Consider the following 6,182-nt stretch of genomic DNA (forward strand, 5'->3'; position numbering starts at 1 on the left):
CTGGGTGATTGGAACAAGAACAATACATGTATAAGGTGCTACACTACTGTTGCACTCCAGCAAAAGGATACATACAGAGAATATGAGAAAATGTGATTCTTCGAACCCCCACGTTTACATTAAAAAATAATTACATAATTTAACTATAATAATAATAAAGGCATATATTTATATAGCACTTTTCTTGACAAAATGTTTTACAGTAAACCCACCATTCATATACTCTACATTCACAAAACATGGTGGTAAGCCACTCTTGTAGCCAAAGCAACCTGACAGGTGCAGCATGGAAAAGTGTCTGCCAATTTAAACCTACAGCGTCTCTGACCACATCAAACATTAATTTGCATTCATACACCAGTGGCAGTGGGAGCAAGGCAGGTGAAGTGTTTTCCCCAAGGACACAACAGTAGTGACTGTGATTGCAGGGGCTGGATTTGTAACATGAACTAGGGCTGGACGATTATGAAAAAAATAATAATCACAATTATGATGGGACGGCGTGGCGAAGTTGGTAGAGTGGCTGTGCCAGCAATCGGAGTGTTGCTGGTTACTGGGGTTCAATTCCCACCTTCTACCTTCCTAGTCACGTCAGTTGTGTCCTTGAGCAATGTCTTCACCCTTACCTCTGATGGCTGCTGGTTAGCGCCTTGCATGGCAGCTCCTGCCATCAGTGTGTGAATGGGTAAATGTGGAAATACTGTCAAAGCGCTTTCAGTACCTTGAAGGTAGAAAAGCGCTATACAAGTATAACCCATTTATCATTTATTTTAATTGGTATTTTCTCTGTCATCCTCAGACGAGCTTCCATCGGAGTCTCCAATTTTCCCGGGTCTCCATACACCCGACCAGCTCCAAAAACTTTCAGCTCCCACATATTTATTTCTTCAGGATGTCCACATATGTTAGCGTGGGACGTCCTTGTGATCGATGCTCATTCTTTGGTTCTCATAGGACCGGCCTGCTTGCCGGGAGCTCCCGATGTCTGTGGCTGTGGCCGGCCAGTCTTGTCCTCCTAATTGCTACCTTCTTGTTGAGCCTTGGCAATTGCCAATACATGTCCTCGTTGGTGATGTGGATGTTCTGGTCCACATTCAGAACAGCTCGTAGCATTCTGGTGTAGCATCTAGGGCAGACCTGGGCATTCTGCGGCCCGCGGGCCACATCCGGCCCTTTGTGCGTCCCTGTTCGGCCCGCGTGAGGCCAATCATAAATTACAAAATACATTTTAAAAAGTATCTACAGTATGTCGAGTGTGCAATACAACGGTGCTGCTTTTGTTTTGAAAAGCGTTATTTGTATTACTTCCGTGTAGACGAGTGAATGTGAACAGCGTCAATCACAAATTACAAAATAAAGTTGAAAAAACATCTGTCGTGCGCGCAATACAACTGTGCTGCTTTTATTTTGAAAAGTGTTATTTATGGGCGTATGTCCGTGTGTAACCTGTGAGTGAAGGTGCACAGCGACAAGTGATGCCCGGTGTGACGGTCCTAACTGACGTGCGGGTTCTCAGGATCATCCAGGGAAGACATTGTCGTGCGACGGTTTAGACTTCTTTATTATTTCAATAACAGAGTCTTTTGCGTGCTTTTCAGCAGCTTCCTTTTCTTACGTGAGCACACGAATGGTTTCCTTCCGTCCGCCGTCTGCTTTTTAGCAGCATGTCGCCGTCGTTCGCCATCACATCGCCGTCGTTCGCGTGGTAGCAGAGGATGGGTTCCTCCCGTCCGCCGTCTTTCTCCATGTCTCTCTCTTGATGTTCACATTTCTCGCCCTCTTATACGGTCTGAGAGGGTGATTGCACTGTCCACAGCTGCGCGCTCCACGCACCTTATGCTGATTACGGCGTCACTCCCAGCGCGCCCCCCCTTGCCGCTCCCTCGTCCACGCCTCCTCACCGCCATCTTGGAGCGGGCGCCGTCGGTCCGCCGGCCCCGCCTCCCCACACACAATTACCCCCGAGACGCTAAAAAGAGAAAAGTTGATGACGAATGCCATGTTTTCAACAAGACATGGACTGCCAAGTATTTCTTTACAGAAATTAAAGGTAAAGCTGTGTGCTTAATTTGTGGTACACAGCTTGCTGTGTTTAAAGAATATAATTTGAATCGCCACTACATGACGAAGCACGAGGAAAAATACCGGAATCTGTCTGATGAAGAGCTCGCAAGGGAGGCTAATGCAATGATGGTAAAACTGCAAACCCAACAAGGACTTTTTGCCATATTTCACACCCCCAGAATGCAGCCGTCAGGACAAGTTTCGTCATTTCTCACAAAATCGCCAGAAAAAGTAAGACGTTTTCTGACGGAGAGTTTATTAAGGAGTGCTTATTGCACTCTGTTGCGCTGATATGCCCGGAAACTTGGAGCTTCAGCTGAAGAACAGAACGGCCGACTTTGACTGTTTTTCGCTGGCTTTGGATGAGAGCTGCGATGTACGTAACACCGCCCAGCTACTCATCTTCTTACGTGGGATAACTGCTGACTTTCAAATCACGGAGTAGCTGGCAGCCATGCAGTCAATTAAAGAGACAACCACAGGTAATGACTTGTTCACATAGGTAAATGCGTGTTTGGACATGTTAGGACTGAAATGGGACAAGCTGGCAGGTGTGACAACAGATGGTTGTCCAAATCTGACGGGGAAAAATGTTGGACTTTTAAAGAGGATGCAGGATGAACTTTTAATTAACCCTGTGCAGAAATTTACATTTTTGCATTGTATTATACATCAGGAAGTGTAGTGTAAGACAGTGTTAAAAATAAAACCATCAAAAGCAATCTGCTTTTGTATAAAGTTAGGTTAAATGAAAGTATTATTATTATTAATTATTATTATTATTATTATTTATCTTACGGTTTATCAAAAATAGTATTGAGCAAAATTTAATTGAAATATTGTCGATGTGGCCCTCCAGCAGTGCTCGGGTTGCTCATGCGGCCCCCGGTAAAAATTAATTGCCCACCCCCGATCTAGGGACTTCTGCAGGGTGTGTGTCAGGTTCCAACTTTCGCAGCCATACAGGAGGACAGACTCCACAGTGGCGTAGAATAGGCTCAGATTTACAGTATGTGTCGGGGGAGATTCGAGTACCACACTCTTGACATAACAGGGACGGCGTGGCGAAGTTGGTAGAGTGGCTGTGTCAGCAATCGGAGTGTTGCTGGTTACTGGGGTTCAATCCCCACCTTCTACCATCCTAGTCACGTCCGTTGTGTCCTTGGGCAAGACACTTCACCCTTGCTCCTGATGGCTGCTGGTTAGCGCCTTGCATGGCAGCTCCCACCATCAGTGTGTGAATGTGTGTGTGAATGTGGAAATACTGTCAAAGCGCTTTGAGTACCTTGAAGGTAGAAAAGCGCTATACAAGTATAACCCATTTATAATGTATTTATTTAACATTCAGGGCCCTCCACGCTAGCACTTTCCTGACCTTAAGGTCCTGTTCTGTGGAGTTCATCCAGAAACCCTAGTATTTAAAGTCATTAAACTTCTTGCAGAGCGTTGCCATCTGATGTTGTAATTGGTGGGTGGTCCAGGTGGAAGTTATAGGTGATTACCTCAATCTTCTTTACATTCAGTCTGAGGCCAACCTTAGCACATTCCACCTCCACTCTGTTTAGGAGTTCCTGTGCCTGCCCGGGCTACAGCAGGGTTTCTTGTTAGCCTGAAATGCATCATAAATCGTCCTGGTTATTTATAAAGTTAAATGTGCACTCTTTTTTTTACCATTTGCTATCTTTGGGGTTACTTCCTTCTGGAGCATCAGCTGTGTTTCTACTATACACATGGAGGAGAACAGGAGCTGAGCTCATTCACGTATGACTATCATCAGTAGATAATAATAATAATCACTTCACAACCCCTATTGACCTGCAGGAGTTAGGGCAGAGGAGCACAGAAAGTGAGAGGGGAGAGGCCTCTACTGGAAAGATGAGTAGAAGAATAATGATACATTTAAATAAAAATTAAAACAATTTTTTTTTTAAATGGCTTATCGATAAGCCATTTGTTTTATTTATTTCTGGGTGGATCACGTTGACTATTGGTCCTCCTAATTGTCAATCATTCTGGTGATGTTACGTAAGGACATATATATATATATATATATATATATATATATATATATATATATATATATATATATATATATATATATATATATATATATATATATATACATATATACATATATATACATATATATATATATATATATATATATATATATGTATATATATGTATATATATATATATATATATATATATATATATATATATATATGTATATATATATATATATATATATATATATATATATATGTATATATATATATATATATATACATATATATATATATATATATATACATATATATATATATATATATATATATATATATATATATATATATATATATATATACACTACCGTTCAAAAGTTTGGGGTCACCCAAACAATTTTGTGGAATAGCCTTCATTTCTAAGAACAAGAATAGACTGTCGAGTTTCAGATGAAAGTTCTCTTTTTCTGGCCATTTTGAGCGTTTAATTGACCCCACAAATGTGATGCTCCAGAAACTCAATCTGCTCAAAGGAAGGTCAGTTTTGTAGCTTCTGTAACGAGCTAAACTTTTTTCAGATGTGTGAACATGATTGCACAAGGGTTTTCTAATCATCAATTAGCCTTCTTAGCCAACGAGCAAACACATTGTACCATTAGAACACTGGAGTGATAGTTGCTGGAAATGGGCCTCTATACACCTATGTAGCGAGAATAGTCATTTACCACATTAGCAATGTATAGAGTGTATTTTTTTTAAGTTAAGACTAGTTTAAAGTGATCTTCCTTGAAAACTACAGTGCTTTTCCTTAAAAATAAGGACATTTCAATGTGACCTGAAACTTTTGAACGGTAGTGTATATATATACACATATATATATATATATATATATATATATATATATATATATATATATATATATATATATATATATATATATATATATATATATATATATATATATATATATATATATATATATATGTTACTGGTGATGTTACGTAAGGACATATATGTATATATGTATATATATGTATATATATATATATATATATATATATGTATATATATATATATATATATATATGTATATATATATTCACCATGTGATTGGCAGCAGTTAACGGGTTATGTTTAAAAGCTCATACCAGCATTCTTTTCACAACTGTAGCACACAAAAAAGCACATCTAATAAAAAAAACATTATTATGGTCTTACCTTTCTTGCTGGACAGCCTTTGCGTGTGTACCACGCCGTTTGAAAAGAACGGGTCTTCTGTCCCAAAGTCAAAAGCAAACCTTTTAGCTCCGGCGTTGGTATACCTTTAATTACTACCTCATCCTTCGATTGAAAGTCCAGTTTAGAAAACTGTTTTATTTTACATATGTAATCCTCCATGTTTTTAATAAAAGTCCAGGCTGGAGGAAATAAACAATCGCTTGCAAACTTTATTTTTTTGTTTTTTTTTCTTCTGCGGCCGAGGAATGATCTCTGGGATCACTACCACCCTCTACCACCAGGAGGCCGGATTACTGCGAGCCTCAACCAGTACGTCTTTTGCAGCAGATTTATGAATGCTCAGCACAAGAAATACGTTACACACATACAGTTTTTGACAAAATACACTGTACATTATATACCTCAGCTAACTAAACTATGCCATAGTTTAGTTAGCTGATATAATTCATATAGCAATACAGTCTCACTGCACAGCAGCTCAGCAGTTAGCCGAGTCATTGTGCACAATCCATGTTGAGGCACAAATCAGTGACGTGCCTCATCTGGCTGCTGATCACCGCACCGTCTCTTCTCAGTATTTGAACGGCAAATGTGAAAATAAAAATAAAAATAATCTAAAACTGGTGAAGTTAAATGGAAAATAACTTTAGTATAATCACTGGATACATATAAACAATTTAATTATATATTTTTTTCTTTTTACATTTTTTTCCTTGCCTCTAGTGACGGCACGCCACTGATTATATATATATATATATATATATAATATATATATATATATATATATATATATATATATATATATATATATACATATATATATATATATATATATATATATATATATATATATAATACTATATATATATATAT

This window comes from Entelurus aequoreus, linkage group LG19 (assembly GCF_033978785.1).
Source record: "Entelurus aequoreus isolate RoL-2023_Sb linkage group LG19, RoL_Eaeq_v1.1, whole genome shotgun sequence".
NCBI classification, from domain to species: Eukaryota; Metazoa; Chordata; class Actinopteri; order Syngnathiformes; family Syngnathidae; genus Entelurus; species Entelurus aequoreus.